This window comes from Echiichthys vipera, assembly GCF_963691815.1.
Source record: "Echiichthys vipera genome assembly, chromosome: 21".
NCBI classification, from domain to species: domain Eukaryota; kingdom Metazoa; phylum Chordata; class Actinopteri; order Perciformes; family Trachinidae; genus Echiichthys; species Echiichthys vipera.
Window position 1 is genome coordinate 22211706 of NC_139846.1, and position 18582 is coordinate 22230287.

The 18582-nt window shown below is 45.3% G+C and overlaps 1 protein-coding gene across 1 annotated transcript in view; it reads right to left on the bottom strand.

Annotated features, from left to right (window-relative positions):
- Positions 1–17108, bottom strand: part of znf438 (zinc finger protein 438) — a 52137-nt gene extending 35029 nt beyond the window's left edge. Inside the window, exon 1 of the mRNA XM_083936468.1 lies at positions 16998–17108. The gene's annotated coding sequence lies outside the window, so the exon portion shown is untranslated. The remainder of the gene's footprint in view (positions 1–16997) is intronic.
- Between the last annotated feature and the right edge of the window lie 1474 nt (positions 17109–18582).

Sequence of the window (18582 nt, forward strand, 5' to 3'; positions counted from 1 at the left end):
AGAAGACATAAAACATAATATTGAAATATTAAAGAGACAAGTTTTGATTCTTTTTTTTGGTAAATTCATTGTATAAAAGGTGGTAATAAGAAAATAAATCTTTAGAATAATCGATGATTTACACGTCAGATTAATCAACTAATCGAAAAATTATTTAATATAGATAATTGGATGAATCCATTAGAAAGTATGTAGGCGCAGCCCACATCAGCAGTTATACAGGTAACTACAGCATATGTAAACATTGTCTGAATGCCTGGTTTTTCAAAGTTAAGTGGTGTCCTGTGCGTTATCCCCAAAACCATTTCAGTCAAAAGCAACTGGACTTGGTTGTTTGTCTAGGAAGACGTTTCACCTCTCATCCAAGAGGCTTCATCAGTTCATGTACGCATCTGACCAGGCTGGGACTGGACCATGACCAGGACCAGGCTGGGACTGGACCAGGACCAGGACCAGGCTGGGACTGGACCAGGACCAGGACCAGGACCATGACTAGGCTGGGACTGGTCCAACTAACTGGTGTTGAGATCCTGGTATTTAAACAGTGAAACGTCTTCCTAGACAAATAACCAAGTCCAGTTGCTTTTGACTGAAATTGTTTTGGGGATAACGACGACCTGGACGAATGAGAACATTCCCAAGCTTCCTTCCCTGTGCATTCTTTCCCACAGCATGCCTACTCTAACGTCATGAGAAATGATAACATGTTCATGAAATATAATGTTCAACTTATGGGGAGGTTCTGGGAAAACTACAGTATATCCCCCAGCAAAGGCTGCATATTTTACAAGTGAGTCCATTTCCTTAAAGCGATATTATTATTATTTAATCCAGGTCTGTGTCATGGAAATGTGGATATTGTATTCACGTGAACAGTGTTTGGTCTGTCTCCGTAGTGGAAGTCCCCATGGAACAAAGCATCGGAGGTCTACCGAAATCCAACACTGATATACTGTATACCAATACCCGCGTTGCCATGACACAGACCTGGATTAAAATAAGGAAAATGCCTCTTCTACATTGATAACGAGACGAGATCCATCAGGAGATCTGTGATTCAGCTCAGGAGTTGATGGCCCATCGATTCATTCATTTTCTCAGTAATTAATCAAAGCAGCATGGCCACATGTCAGGTGGATTCGGTTGTTTGTCTCTACTTTTCACAACAACAGGCTTAAATCAGTTTCCATCTCCACAAACCAGTTTCCTGTGCAACCCTGCTGTGTGCATGCAAACATAATGCACGTTGCTATATTAAAGATTATAAACCCTGATATCATTACCAATGTAACAATTAATCCTGCGGGGACCATGAGTATCTGTGCCAAACATTATGGCAATTCCTCCAATAGTCGTCGTAGTATTAGGATTAAGTCACTGGAGCTGTTATCCACAGAATATGTCTGACCTAACAGGTGTCGACATTGTCCAATGTTGCACTTTGACACGGACTGTCCATGTTTGGTGTGTTCCCACTGGTGTCTGGGGTAGTGCGTGCAGGAAGCAAGACTTTACACCGCAGTCATTCATGAATCTCTGTTTGACCACAATTTAGCCTCTGGGGGCAACGGCTAATATTTTGGGCTTTCTGGTGCAGCTGGTGGGTATCAGGTCAAAGACTTCCTCCAAGTGGCGGTCTCGGTCTCAGTGGTGGCCATTGTTTATGGTCCGATAAGCAACTTGAGACATGAGAATGGAGTTTGAGTTGAGAGACAACACTTCAACAGATATCTGCATAAAACTAGAGGAAAAATGAAATAGTCATTACACAATAGCCCGTGGGTTCTGTGATTGCATAAAAGCTAACGTGTTCCACCTCTTTAGCTCTCCACCCGGACTTTACCTGAATGCAACCTGTTCAAGCAAGTAGTCGGAGTAGTATTTACCAAATGGAAACCGGAGTGCTTCCACAACCCTACTCTTGTCCTGTTGCCTACAGATTCTACATTCTTGTGCAGAAGCTGTTTGTAGAGATTACTGGTTCTTAATTTGGTCCTAAACAACCGAATCTCCTGCCGTTCTTTGGGGCATTGGCCCTTTCCAAAAAAAGTCCCGAAATCTTGTTTTTTCCCCAGTTAGACATTTCCATTGGTATCTTTATGTAAATGACTCATCTTCTTCACCCTCTGTTTTTTCTTAAGCCACATGATAGAAAGTTCATCGGCACGCCCACTCACTCGCTGTGAATTCCCCCTTTGGGCTCAATCAGACGTCACACAGACTTCGTACTAGGGAGCCGTCAGGGTAAAGTCTGTTTAAGGTCCGATCCAACTGATTCAGACATTTGTGGTCTCACTATAGCTCCTCCGGCTAATGTCGAGATAATTTCGTGTTTGAGCTGCATGTGAGAAAGGGGCTTAGGTTTGGTCCATGAATTTTCGGTGCCTGTCCAGTTTGGAAAACATGTTTCACTCAGAAAGTGAACCCTCTGACCTGCTGGTGGTATTAGAGGAAAAGTAAGGGAAACATTCAGACCCATCACATGGGGATCGTGAATGTCTGAGAAAAATGCCGCGGTAATCCATCCAGCGGTTGTCAACAGGAGGAGCACCAAGTACCAAGTAATGGACTGACTGACCAACATAGTAAGTAAAAGTAGTGACCAACTGACAAACTGTGGTGGCATCTTTGTGGATATAAACCACTGACTGTCAACATGACATGAGTGAGCACTGTAGCACTCCCCCCCCCCCTAGTCCCAAGAAGCAGTTCAGGGAAAAGATGCGGCATTTAAACAGCCAACACAGTAGATGACAGCCCTATATAAATACTGCCTACCAAAAAAAGCCAACTGGACTTAATCCCAGCCATAAATCCCATCCACTGTGCGCCCACTATATGAGATTCCCTGTAAGCCCTAACATTGTGGCCATACCTAAAGATATCCTTGCAGCTTGTAGCAGCCGAATAAACCTGGAAAATACATCCATCATAAAGAGAGGTTACTCTGGCAATGCGCACTGACGATAAAACTGCGGACATGCTCGGGGCTCTGTTTATGAACTGTTTGTTAATCTATCATTTGCCACGAGAGGAATGAGATAACAATGTGGTGTGGCTTACAGTCAGCGTGGACGCCGTGGAAAGATCGAAGCGTGTCCTTGGAGTGACATTATTTATTGAAATAAATTCACTCAAGCTGAAATATGTATAGCGAATGCATTATGAACAGTGCTTCTGATGGAGCGGCGAGGGCTTTAACTCACCGTAACACTGGCTTGCTCTTTTCAACAGATGTCCCTTGTGTGACACACGGCGAGGATAATAGAGAGGAAAGGGTCTGAACGCTTTAATTTACCCCTTTCATGATTGGAAGGGATTTTCCTTTTGATGGCCTATTTGAATGTATAGACAATTTAGAGTCCTTCTCTGAGCAGAGATTCTGATCTTAATTACTTCGTTAATTAGCTGCGATTCACAGGGAGAAGCCTTGCCCTATCCACGGTCCCTCTGCATTGCTGAGGGCGCTCCTCAGAAGCCCTCACATCCTCGCTCCCATTTAAGAGCAACAATCCTGCACTTGTGACACCGATTTGCAAGTCTGCCTTTGCTGAAGGTGGGCTTTTTTTCCCCCCTTCAAATGTCAGCAAACCCCATAGAGCTCCGGCTCTGTAATTCTACTGCCTGAGGTAGGCGGCGCAGATCAGGCCTTTTCCTCCCCCTTCTCTCCCCAGTCCACTGTTGACTTATATCACACGGACGCATTCCTCGGATTTATGTTTATCGTTTTCCAATGAAAGAGGGACAGCCGGTGCAACATCCTGCGTGCTCCTCCCGTCGTGTGATAAATATGGCTCCCTCGCTCAGGGTACCGCAACTTGGCGGATCGATGGAGCATTTAGCTAATCACAAAGGAAAGCCACAGTAGGAGGAATAAAAAAGGATCGTCGTAAGCAGCAGGTGTTGACTGAACTTGCTTGACAAACAATGATGCCTTAGATTTGCTGGTAACGCTAACTTCGACACTGCCTCGCAGGATGTTATCACTCATCAAGGTGATTTGAGCTTTTTTCTTGTACTTCATCCTGATCACACACCACCTACGGCAGCTGGTCTCTTGAACAGGCAGTGCAGAACGTGTGCGCAAGTAGGGGTTCTGGCATGCATGCTAGCTTGAGAGAGCAGCAGGCTGACAGAGAGGAAAGGTAAGGTCCAGCTGAGGCAGCTGCTTACTATTACTCCACCCCCACCCCCACCCCTCTGGCAGGAAATAAGCAATCATTTAGTACTGACAGGTACATGCTGAACCACTGCTATCTCTGCTCTCAAACCAACCAAAATAATGGATTACAGCAGTTTAGTATTAACCTTAAACCTCTCAAGTATCGTTGCCAATGTTAGTCAGTTTCATACCTTTCAGGGTGTCGGTGAATGTTTTCCTGAGTAGAACAAAAACACAAAGTAATACTGGCGCAGACGAGAGTATATGCGAGAGAGATTTTACTTGCATGAGCAAAGATATCACATGTACAAATCATTTCTGCGTGTGTGCGTACTCTAGCTGCAGCTGAGACAGAAGAAAACCTAACTGCAAACACAGAAAATCTCTCCTCAAACATGCGAGGTTCCTTTCTGCTCGTGAAAAGCAGTAATTTAGAGGTCTCTGGTGAGCTGTAGAGGGCTTAGCGTGTCCAACTGGATCTGGAGTGTAGCTGCCGACCTGCATTAATTCACTGCCAGGTCACCGTTGTTGTGTGAAAATGGCAATACAAGGTCAGGATGGCTGCTTGTAGCTCTGGGCACATAAACAAGGTGGCAGTTTGAGTTAAAACTGAGAAAATCCACTTCATACTTAGTGCCACTGCCCTTAGAGTTTCTACAACAAGCACATGGTTCAGCCAGGACCTCCAGAGGTCAGACATTTCATCTATACCTGAGAACTACAAAACAATGTCAGGGGGCAGCCATACATAAAACCAAATGTTGCTTTGGTACTGTACAAAATTGTGGAACTGTGAAAGCTAGAAGACGCATTGAAGGACACATGCTGGCCCAATTTAGGGGGAATATAATGGTTTTGTGATTTGTGTGGTCATCCTACAGTCCAGGCAGCCAACAGTAGGGTTGGGTACCGCACTCGGTGAGTACCTATGCCCGTAAAATCAGTCAGTGCCAAATGATGGTACCTGAGAGGAAGTCCAAATCAGTTGGATCAGACATCAATCAGACTTTAGCCATCCGGCTCCCTAGTACAAGGTGAAATTCATGGTGAAATAACGAAATGCTAAATAACTTTAAAAGAGTTAATTTTTTTGTTGTTATCAATTGTTTTTACTTAAATCAGTTATTTTTTAAGAACAAAGATTTATTTGTTTCCCTGAAACAAAAATAAAATAAACGTCCTTATCGGGATCAGCTATCGGCCAAGTTGTTATCCCGGTCTACAGACCTTCTTTAGTAATAATAACACACCTTCTGTAGTAATAATAACACAAACAGCCTACAGTCTCAGTCCACTTGCAGTGACAGCTCCAAAGATGAAGGGAATGGGAGCCTAATCTTAGCAGATTCTCTTCTGGGCAAAGACATGTCCTCCCTTACCCTTAAATAGCCCTATCCTTGGCCTAAATGTATTATTCTTTCCAATGAAATAAATCACATCTAACATTAGCATGGCGAATGAGACTGCACTGAGACGGTGTTGGAGGCGAATCAAAAGCCCACATACAGACAGAAGTAAACATGCAGTCGGCTCTGTTGTTTTGTCTGTGACAGCCCTCCGGGCCCTCGGGCTCAGGAGCCGTCTCTCCCTCTCCAAACAGCTCTGCTCTCCAGCCCCAGATGTCTCATTACTGTAAGACAAGCACAGAGATGAGCGACATACAAGCCACTGGCCCAAAACGCTGCCTCCCTTTCAATTAGAAAGGATTAGCCTAGCCTGAGCGAGCCTTGCTGTGCTGCGAGACGTTACCTTGCATCGCTCGGGACAGCCATATGTCGGACCTAAATAGAATTACAGGGGAACTGAAGGCTCGGCAGGAGCAGAGAGGGGGAGTTACGGCTCCACTAGAGTGCACAACAGGCTTAATAGGAAGAGGATGCTATGGCCTCTATAAAAGGTGACACCCTATGAAAGGGCACGGGCAGAGACACAGGTATACACCTTCCCTCGCCGGCTCTCGTAAATTACACCTATAGGGTCCCGCAATTCCTCGGGAGATTTAGTGGTTTTACTCAGCGTGCATTAATCAAGCCATAAAGCCAAGTCAGTGAGATTTCTGCAGTGTCATGTTTTGGCTAAGCCACCTGTACATCCCATCCAGTCCCATGACACGTACTGTAGGAAGACAGACCAACCCTAACGGGATAGCAAGGCCCTTGCACTACTGCGTGCATCACTCACTTTTATGGGAATAGGGCGGCGTGGGGTTTAACAAGAGGTTTTACTCGTCAGGGGAACCGACATTACATAACCATAAAACGATGAGGCTCACAAATCAACATTCGACTCGTGACGCATGCTCGGGCTGGGCTCGGTGTGGAGCTCACAACCCTGCCAGTAAACACTCATGTGTTTGTGGGTGCGAGGGTAAAAACAGCAACATTTTTAATGCAACCCATTTGTCCTACAGTCACATGAAAGCAGCCCGGAGTTTCCTTCACCCCACACGAAATTGAAAATACAGCTCTCAAAGTGCAGCTAACCCCGCTCCCCGCCGCCCGCTCCTCTGCATCATTTTCCAGGGAGTCTGTGCCATAGCTGGATCGCCTCCACTGACCAGGGGCGTCTGTGGTTGAACTGAGCTAGTCCGCAGGTCCGGAGAGGCAGGCAGCGAGCTCCGCTACGCCTGACATGGAGCACCCTCGCAGGGGGAACGACTGAGTAATGGCAGGGTAACATGATCCGGGGCTGGGAGAGAGTGGGAGCAGCCCTGACGCCAAAATCATAGCTGTGGGATGGAGAGAGGGAGACGCACAAATGTGTTTGCGAGAAAGATACGCCGGGGGATGAGAGGCTGAGGAGACGGTGGGTGGGACGAGCAGTGAAATGAGCAGTGGTTAGGCAGTATGTCTGGGAAGCTGCCAAATGACAGGGGATGAAAGTGAACGCCTCGCCGCTGCTTTTCGTGCACGCGCTGCACCCACCGCTGGGGTAGGAGGGACCACGGAGGAATGAGGTGGCGTGGGCTCGGGTTTCAAATTCACCAGCCTGTCTCGGACAGAATAAACACACGTAGGCCCAAAAATGACTTAGATTTTCCCGAATGTCTGAAGCTAATTGAGAAATTTAGGCTGGTAGACATAAATACATGTACAAAAAATAAGCCAAAACACTTAACCAGGAATTAACTTGACCTTTAATCTCATTGCATCTAATACCTAGAGCCTACATTTGATCTAATTCCTTATATTTACACTTATAATAAACTTCAATAAAAGCAAAAAGCCCTAATCTAAAAGACCCATTTCACAGTCAGTGTGTTTTATCAAATCAACTCCACTACATCAGTTTTACACAGGACTCATTGAGGACTACTGCGAGAACTCCGCGGGCCTACGAGCTCCAGGCTGACCGTGTGCCGATATGTTTTTGTGCTGATTTAATTGAAAATGTATTATCACGCACCACTAAATAACACTGTTGCAGACATGATAAAGGCCTTAAGCTGTGTGCTAACTGGCTAACTAGCGTCTTGAATCCGTTCTATCGGTCTTCTGGTTTCCATTTTAGATATACGGACCCACGCAGGCGCAGAATGTACATGTCAGTGAGCACTCGCACTGTCCGTCCGTACCGTGCCTCGTGCTTAAGGGTCCTTGTCCCCCCCTCCAGCCCCGTTTGTACTCACACTACCTGGGCCTCGGAGAATGCTTCTTGCTGCCTATGCGTCATCACGCCGTAACACGTCACACCCATTGATTGACGTCATCGCGATGCGTGGCTTTGTTTCCAGATCTTTCCGTAGACCTCAGAGTTTTTGTGCGTCTTGTCGACTGTTTTTGAATATTTTCATCCGACCAAATCTGCAGTAAACACTCCACCTCCGCATCACACCAACGTGAACCTTTCGCCGCCATTGTTTTAAATGTCCGCGCATGGTCCCTCCTTCTTTTTTCTATGTCTGAACAGGCGCACAGAAAATGACGTCAGAGCCGCCGTAGGCCTCGTGCTTGTACACGTGCGCACGCTCGTGCTCGTACATGTGCAAACGTGTTTTACGAAAGCCCACCTCTCCCAAACGGGCCATGGCCGGCAAGCTGGCCGCAGCTAGGCGCGGTATGGTTGCACTCACACTGGTCAAACAAGCTAGGCTTTACCCATAGAACCTGTTTGGGCACGGTACGGATGGACAGTGTGAGTGCGCCCTTAGTTGCTGGCTGTAGTCTTTGTGGTGCTCAAGTGAGACTTTTTGGCCCAGAGACAGGCGCTGTGAGGTGATGCAACAGTCGGCCTTCATCACCACCAGTACGGTATGATGTGTCTGGGCCTTTATTTGCTGTTGGTGGCTGGAACAGTTTGGGGGTTAGGGGCTGTGCTCAAGGGCACCTCAGCAGGGAGGGAGGGGCTATACAGGGGTGGTTCTCCCACTTCCCAGATTTATATACGCTGGCCTTTACTGAACTCCATTTAAAAAACTGCCTGACTCAGCTTTTATTTTCAATAAACTTATGATTTATCATAAAGGCATTATTACGCTAAGTGGAATGACAGATCTGAAAACTAGCAGCCAGCTATAATGAGCGTACAGGTCGGATGCTGGAGTCTATTCTCATCAACCTCTTATGATGTTACCCCACAACGACGGACCGAATGGTTTGCTAGAAGTGGAACGTAGCCAGGAATATGCTAATGCTCCGAGGAGCAGCTTAATATAATAACATGCCTTAGCTGCCTGCAGCCTACAAGTCCAGTAAGAGTCAGTCGTTGGGCTTCACATGTAATTTTCATTAAGTTTTCTTGGAAACAAGAGTCGAGCAAGACCAACAATTTAGCAGCGAAATAAATGTTCACCAGACTATTACTGAACCACATCCTCCCCTTTTCCATCCACAATATGGTCTCCATTCATTATTCAGACTGGAGATGCACTTTCCTTGTTCTTCAACTCTCCACTCATAACATCTTTGGGCAGCACTTAACAGACGGGATACATATCAGCTGCTTAGAATTCAGGAATAACTCAAAAAAAGACTAAAAAACTTTGAATGTGAAAAGAGTCAGGACCACTTCGACTGCGTTAATCAATTAGACTGATGGACTTTATAATTTGATTTGAATGCCTCACTGAATTAGTGTATTAAAGGTCCCGTATGACGCTCATTTTGACCCTTGTACTTTGTTCTTCTACTAGAAGATGTTTGTTTTGTCTGAGACGCTTCATTTCAGCGCCTGTCTCTTTAAGACCCCCTCCTGAAAAAGCCCAGTCTGCTCTGATTGGTCAGCATTCCCAGGTTTGTCTGCATCTGCATTTTCTGACCCATTAAACAATTGCGCAGGTGTGAGAGAGGACAGCAGTATACATCGGCCACTACGGCCACTACATTTCCGCATAGGCTTCTTCTCAAAGGGCCAGTAAATATTCCCTTGCAGGCCGGATCTGCACACATCGTGCGGTTACACGGTAGAGTCGAAGTCCATACAGTAGCGCAAATTCCAACCGTCCTACCGTCTACACTGCACACCCCTGACATTCGCCTGTATCATTCATGTCTCATCAATGCATGTTACTAATTCAACTTCTTCCCCGTTGTTTTTTGTGCTTTGTCGTCTCGCAGGTCTCTGCTGATGGTGGTGGTGCCTGCTGCCGTGGTCCTGCATGACGCTTCCTGCTGCTGTTATAATCTATCACCTTAGCTGTGCTTGTTTCTACTATTCCGCTGTATTAATAAGTCATATTCACATTACTATAGATGTTATTATAGTTACTGGAAGTGTGTCTGTCTCTGTCTCTGTCTCTGTCTTTGTCTCTCTCTGTCCATCTGTTCGTCTTTTCTCTCTCTCTCTCTCCTTTTCTTCCTCTCTCCGGTGCAGACAGATGTCCGTCCTCCACAGAGCTGGGTCTGTCTGACGTTCCTGTTTGTTATAGTGAAGGTTTTCGTTGCCACCGTACTCTACGGGGGAATTGTTGGGTCTATGTTTATCATAGAGTGTGGTCTTTACCTACTCTGTAAAGTGTCCTGAGATAACTTTTGTTATGATTTGGCACAATAAATAAAATTGAATTGAATTGAATTGCTTTATAATCCAAAAAGACATTGAATTGTCACTTGTAACCATACAGGACCTTTAATGTTTTTAGGGGAGAGCTGCATTTTAAATCAGCCTTAATTCGCTCATAATGCAGCGATGCTGTAATTGAAAAAAGTAGGCCAAGCCTTCAAGCTAAATTTCACTCAGAAAAACACAGTGTCCGACCTCGGAGCCTCTCCGTGCAGGATGGCTGGCTGAATGTTTGGCTGTTTTAGCATAACCCCGTTGTGCAACGTCTCAACAAGATTTGGAAACACACTCTGCATTTTTACCTGCTACTTAGACTGCTCGTACTTCAAAGCCTGCAATGAGTGGCGCCTGAGTAAAATAATCTTGTGTGTTATGGTAACATGATCTTGGTTATGATTGAGCGGAAATGTTAGACAAGCATCTAAGTTTCCTCCGCTTGCTTCCACCCTCCTCATCTAGCCACATGTGAAACCACACTGGAGCTGCTCTCCGGCCAAAGTAAACGCTGCAGCCCGTCACATGGCGTGTGTTTACACTGGATGCCAGGTTTACATGCCGACCCCTTACTCATATGTCAGCGACAGATTATATCGCACAGGGTAATTCTTCTTTCATAATCATTGTATGCGATGAACCTTAGAGTGTGAGACATTTCCCACAGCGAGCTGCGAGATAAAGGAGGCCATCGAAGTTAAACTCTGCTCTCTCTGTGTGTGTGTGCGTGTCACACTGACTCATCTATAAGGCAGAGAGCTGCTCTGAGTCTGCAGAAAATCTTTTTAAAAAAAGGTGTAGGGTAACCAATTTTCCAAGTGAGCAGCAAGCTGCTCTGAAAGGAACAATGGATGTAAATTCAACGTACGCCTGTAATTGATTAACTGGAGCCGGGATAAAAGCCGATTCACGTGTTTATGATTATCTTGCATCTACACTGGGCTAGGTCACATACTCTGGCAAGTACCTTCAATGAACTGTACGGCCTGTTTACACTACTCGGCTTAACTGGAGTGACCTGCGCTGGTAGAACATCACACGCACCCAGTTCTCACACAGCAGACTGGTAGCAGCCAGTTCATCCATATTAAGGAAAAACATCTTTTTCCACTTGGTGGTGGTGTTTGGAGTTGTCATGATACCAGAATGTGGTACTTGAATACAATACCAGGGCTTGGCACACAGCCTCAAAAGTGTTTGTGTGCCCTGCCTAACTGTCTGAACGTAAAAACAATGCGGAGAGCGTCTGGATGAGGCTGACGCAGGGGACGGGGTTCTGTTATCCTCGCCGTGCACAGTCAGTCAGTCAGTAGTGTGGGGCAGGCAGGAGGACGCCACTCGCCACAGGATTTTCACCCATGTATCGCAAGACATATCTACAGTATAAGTGCCACATGATTGTTCACACACACACACACACACAGCAGCACTCGGCCACACACACAATAAACCAAAGAGGATCCGTCCCTCGCTGCAACAGACACCAACTATGATTAATGCAAATATTGAGTGATGACGTCATCAATCTGCAAATAAGCATATGCACCCAGGTACTCGGGTACAGGGGAAACGCAGAATACTTGTAAATGACAATGACTTAAAATGATACTCTATAGCTTTTCAATACACTGGCATAAAGTCCTAAGCACACAAAACAGGATAATGTTTATTTTTTCAAGCCGAGCACCTGCACACAGCGCTGGAACAGCTTCATGGCTTTGGTACTTTCAATACTATCTCAATGTATAATTAACAGATTATGCTGTTTTGTATGCAAAGCATCAAAAAGGTATAGAAGTATCAATATCCTCAGAGCAATTTCAGTCAAAAGCAACCGGACTTGGTTGCGCATCTGACCAGTCCCAGCCTGGTCCTGGTCCTGGTCCTGGTCAGATGTGTACATGAACTGATGAAGCCTCTTGGATGAGAGGTGAAACGTCTTCCTAGACAAATAACCAAGTCCAACTGCTTTTGACTGAAATTGCTTTTGGGATAACGACGACCTGGACAAATGAGAACATTCACAGGCAGAACTATCAATACTTTTAAAAACCTTAATAGTGTATAGCCATGCTGATATATTTGGTTCTATTTGCCCAGATTTGAAGTAGGTTTCTACTTCCTTTTATAATCCACAGAACACAATGCCAACAGCCAGTTGCCGTCTCAATGTATCGATTGCTTGGTCTGTAAAACATCAGAACAACACTGACAAATGATCACAATTTTCCAGAGACACCTTCGAATGTCTTATGTTGTCCAACCAACAGTCCAAAAGCCCCAAATATTCAATGCACAGAGACACAAAAGTACAGTAAAATTATCTGACTCGACTGTATCATATTGCACATGACGTTTTATGTCATTGTCTTATCCTGTGTGGGTCTGGTGTCCTCCTGAGTATGTCATGTATTGTGCGGTGTGTCTTGTCTCCTCTATTTGTATTTGATTTATTTATTTAGTAGTATTTGTATTTTTTTTAGCAGGGACTACGGCTGCAAATTAGCATCTTTGCTATAATCCGGCACTTTTACAGTGATGTGTTGTTATCGTTGTTCATTAATGTGCACTGTCCCTAACAAATAAAGGATTGACTGATTGATTGATTTGAGAATCTGAAAGTGTCACATTTTTGACATTTGTCTTAAGTCATTTAGTGTTTATCAAAACAGCTGCTGATCAATTTTCTTAATTTCAGCTGCTAGTTTTCCTATTTCTGAGTTGGGCATCGAACTGCAGCATGTTCTGTGGATGACTTTAGATAACCAGGACCAGGGCCTTAGCCAGGGCGTTACCAATGCTGAGGTCATGATGAGTCCGGTCTGTGACACACGCACATGGACTTTGTCTATGGACAGACAATCTGGACGAATAAAGCTGCGTGAACGCTTAAGGCTTACATTTAAAAGATGCGTTTGTTAACCAATCATGACAAACAGAAAGCACCACTTCCCACTGATGACAACAACCACAATCTAACCGATACTGGTGCAGGCGCTGGAGGGAAATACGGTGGTTTTTGTTAACTGTGATAATCAAGAGGCAGCGTTGAGTAGGTGTTGGCTGTGCCACGGGAGTTCCTGTTACGAGAATGAAAGTTATACCAAATGCCAAAAAGAGAAAAGTCTTCTTTCCATCACCAGCACAAAAGATTGCTGAGACACTAAAAAAGCGGTGTATGTAAAAACATGTCTCTCTCTCTCTACAGGTCGTGATAAGGAGTCTTTGTCATACTGAACCAGACCCAAAGAGCAAGCCACCAAAGTCCCAAGAGCCAGTTGAGGTGGTTCAGGATCATCTGGTAAGGATGAACCCTGGGCGCCTCCCTAGGGAGGTGTTCCAGGCACGTCCAGCTGGGAGGAGGCCTCGGGGAAGACCCAGGACCAGGTGGAGAGATTAGATCTCCACACTGGCCCGGGAACGCCTCAGGATCCCCCAGTTAGAGCTGGTTAATGTGGCCCGGGAAAGGGAAGTTTGGGGTCCCCTGCTAAAGCTGCTGCCACCGTGACCCGACCCTGGATAATCGGATGAAGATGAGATGAGATGAGATATATTAAACTGTGTTTGTACTTGGAACCTCCCAGTCCTGAATTAGTGTGAACTGTAAAAGTGAAACCATTGTTAAAAAGAGCTGTTTTCACTCAGCGTTCCCGGCGTAAAGAGCTGAGACATGTGGCGTTCGCTGACCTTTACGCCGTCTTTTATGTGACAAAGCCAGGCTGCTGCGGACAGAAAATAATATTTAAAAAGAATTAAATTGTTGTATCTGGAAAGGAAAACCACGAACGCTCTCTGGAACATACTGTACGCCGCAGTGAGAGAGAGATTTCCAGCTCCAATGAGATGGATCTGAGTGAAGGGGAATTTTCTCCTTCACCAGAATCCGTCTTCGTTCCACAGAACCACCATGGCGGATCACATTCCTCACGTTTAACATCGTAGAGGTGTTTAATCTAAATGTTCACCCTGACCTCAAGTCAAACACCTCTGGGACCGTGATTTGCCTCAGACTGGCAGTCACACAGGCGCTTCACTGGGACTAGATCAGTACACCAAATTTAAAAAAGCCATATGAAATCATGCTCTCGAGAGCTTTTCTTATTATGGAACGGTACGCCAGAAAAGAACCGCGAAACTCACGCCGTTTCTATCAACCTTATTTAGAGTTTCCATGCGGAGAAACAGGTACACACATACGGTACATACATACGGTACATTCGGTACGGTATATTCGGTACGGTGCATATATAGGGTACATACGGTACGGTACATATGGTATGGTACAGTACATACGGTAGATATATGGGGTACATACGTTACGGTACATACATACAGTACGGTACATACGGTATGGTACGGTACATACAGTATGGTACATACGGTACGGTACATACATACGGTACAGTACATATATAGGGTACATATGGTACGGTACATACAGTACGGTACATACCGTACGGTACATATATAGGGTACATATGGTACGGTACATATGGTACGGTACATACGGTACGGTAGATATATAGGGTACATGCGGTACGGTAGATATATAGGGTACATACGGTACGGTACATACATACGGTACGGTGCATATAGAGGGTACATATGGTACGGTAGATATATATAGGGTACATATGGTACGGTACATATGGTACGGTACATACGGTACGGTAGATATATAGGGTACATACGGTACGGTAGATATATATAGGGTACATACGGTACGGTACATACAGTACGGCCCATATATAGGGTACATACACACGGTACATACGGTACATACATACGGCACATAGATATATATATATATAAATAAATAAATATAAGAGTAAATCAATAACAAGCAGACATGTGACTCAAGTCATTTGGTCCAAGTCTCAAGTAAGTCCAAGTGATTTTGTAGTTGACACTTTAGTCAATGTCAAGTGGACTTAGTTAAGGCAAGTTAACTCAAGTCACTTACCCACAGAATCCTGTCGTTATAAAGAGAAAAGACAAGGTATGAGTACGAGTACCTGTCTAACAATTATATTATTGCATAATTTACCAAACCTCTTCAAAAAGAATGACAATGAACTGAATTAGTACTGTATGATAATTACTGATATTTATACATTTGATTTTTGGGGTATCCTTTTCTATTGTATTTCTATATTACTGTTGAGTGACTGTGACTGATGCGTCTGTGTGTGATGCTGCTGTTACACCGCAATGTCCCAGCTTGGGATCAATGAAGTATTTCTATTCTATTTATTCTATCCTAAGCCGGTGCGAGCCTCGTATTTCTACAACGCAGCAGTGCCGCGTTCCCCGTTGTTTGAACACATCTGAGTTTTAAAAAAAACAACATGACTGTCATTCTACCTCTTTCTTATGGATGAAAAAAGTGTCTAACTGCCGTTCGAGGTGGTCTGGCCGTTGTGTCTGTTTTGTTTCAACGGAGCGTTTGGACCCGGAAGGCTTTCGTTGCCACTGTGTACTCTACGGGGAGATTGTTGGTTCTGTGTAGATCATAAATAAATCATGGTGTGTGGTCTTTACCTACTCTGTAAAGTGTCCTGAGATAACTTTTGTTGTGATTTGGCACTGTAAATTGAACTGAAGTCGAGTTAAGTCAAGATGAGAAGTCAAAACGGTGACTTCAAGCCACCTCAAGTCCAAGTCACCGAGTATCAAGTCCACATCCCTGATCACAACTTGTCTTCTGTGTGCAACAGGTTCCTCACTGAGTGTAGCGTTTACTAAATCCACAGCAACCAAATAGTTTGGATTAACATCATATTTTTACGATCATATTTAAAGTAAATACAAGAGAACTCTCAATCTACCGGTCCATCTTGGTTCCTACCCTCACCTATGGTCATGAAAGCTGGGTCAGGACCAAAAAAACGAGGTCGCGGGTATAAGCGGCTGAAATGTGTTTCCTCAGGAGGGGGCTGGAGTCTCCCTTAGAGAGAGGGGGAGAAGTTCAGCCATCCGTGAGGAACTCGGAGTAGAGCCGCTGCTCCTTTGCGTTGAAAGGAGCCAGTTGAGGTGGTTCAGGATCATCTGGTAAGGATGAACCCTGGGCGCCTCCCTAGGGAGGTGTTCCAGGCACGTCCAGCTGGGAGGAGGCCTCGGGGAAGACCCAGGACCAGGTGGAGAGATTAGATCTCCACGCTGGCCTGGGAACGCCTCGGGATCCCCCAGTTAGAGCTGGTTAATGTGGCCCGGGAAAGGGAAGTTTGGGGTCCCCTGCTAAAGCTGCTGCCCCCGCGACTTTACCCCTGATATGGGGTTGAAGATGAGATGAGACAAGTGCAGCAAACAGAGTTCACTCTTCTATTACAAGAACACAAACTAACGTGAAACCCTCCTGAGGTTCACCATAACATCACACCTAGGCTGCAGGTGCACATCGAGCCCTGCTGCCCCTCAGGAGGAGACTTGGGAACGGAAGACATCAGTGTAATGTGTGTTTGCACACTGTTGATCTCTGTGCACGCATGTAACCGCGGGGAACCCTCGCCTGGTGACGTAGCTCTGCGTTGCACAGCTGCGGGGTTAGCCGCGGGGCCTGCTGCGTTAGCTACACACGCCGTAGGGCATCTTCTTCGACACCTTCATCCCTCCAATGTTTGTTGTTACACTTTCACCTAAACTCTAAACTCGGTGAGGACAGTTATTCGAGTTTGAAGCTCATATTCATTCTGTAACTACGCTCCAAACACGGAGCTTCTCGCCGCTCCGTGGAAATGCTACCGTTGTAACACTGCAAACGAGCTCCGTTTAGCCTGGTTTTCTCCCCCGGCAGCGGCGGACTCGGTGTTAAATGTTGGATTAACGTTGAACAATGTCTCACCTGGATCCCCAGTTATGTGGAGGAAGTGCCTTCAACCTACGACCGGCTCATGTTTGTTGTTTCTTTTGGTAAATACCTGGGAAAACCGTCGATCCTCCTAACTGTTTCTCTCCGGCCATTTTGAGTCAAACCATCAAGTCGATCCGGCGGGTGGAGCAAATGTAGCCGCGGTATTAAACAACTGCAGATATCAACTTATGCTTTCCGAAATGATTAAATAGAGTTGAGTAAAAGTCAGATATGTGTTTCAGTGGACATTATGTGTTTTATACGGGTGAAGAAGCAATATCCCGCAGACGCTATTTCCTAAGACACCCCGCGTAGGCAGAAATGGTACGGCTCAATAAAGTCCGGGGACCTACTTTGCCGTACAGCCAATCAGCGGCCGTGTAACCTGTAGCGGAAGCTTCCTGCACAGAGCTGTCACTGTCAGACAGCTGAGAGGAAGTCAGAAACAGCCACGCGCTTTGGTAAAGGGTTATTTTCTAAGATGTTGTAACAGTGTAACGTTGCTGTAACACTGTGACACACACACACACACACATACACACACACACACACACACACACACTCAAAAATACAAACAACTAGTGGTAGTAAAAGTAGCAATGCCACAATGTAAACAAAGGAAAAAGTTTATGCTTTTTAAGTTTTGAAATTTAAAAAAATAACACAATTTTTTATAAAATACTATTTATCACCCGTCACTCACAATCCCCCAACATTAAAGTTAGGGGAAGTCGCTCCCTGTTTCTGGGGAAGTCGCTCCCTGTTTCTACGGAAGCCCCAAAGGGTCACACATGCATACCATTTTTTTTTGGTTATATCCTGGAGGCCACAGTCGGTGGCTCTCTGCACTGTGCGGTGTAGGAAGTATTAGATACAGCAACATGTAATTAACGACTCAGCAGGTTTGCTGCTGACGAGAAAAGCTTCATTCAGCGCGTTTACATGCAGTTTAAACACCCGGTTATTATTAAGGGCATACTCCGGTTTCTTAAACACCATGTAAACGCCGTACCCGGGTAAAATCGGAGTTCTCATACCCCGGTGTACAGACCTAGAGAGCTCAAATCAGTTCCCCGCTTATTCTGCATGTAAACAGCGTTCCTGGATTACTGTTGGGTTGCTCGTTTGCGCGTGCTCCCCACTCCGCGGCAGTGGCTTTTGACCCAGATAAAGGATAAACCAGGAAGCAACAGCGCCGAAAACAACATGAAAAAAACAACAATCGAACGTTACCTTTAAACTGAGGGAGGAATTCGCAACGGCAAGTAACATCACTACCAAGGAGACCCGTTTCTATCGTAATTATGTCCTAAAGTCGGCCGCCCCCCCCCCCCCCCCCCCCCCGCTTGTGATTTTGACAAAAATGAACGGGTTAATAAAGCTGCATTCAGTCCAGCTGTATGTTGGCAGAGCATCACCTACTGTACTTTACTGTACATTCATGTCCCTATACGTATCCCCATATATAATTAGGTACACATACTGTGTTTATATACGGTACAAAGTGTTTTCGACAGGTTTTTGGATGTATTTTAGGTCACTAAAACACTTTACATGCTTTAATGTTCAAAAAAAC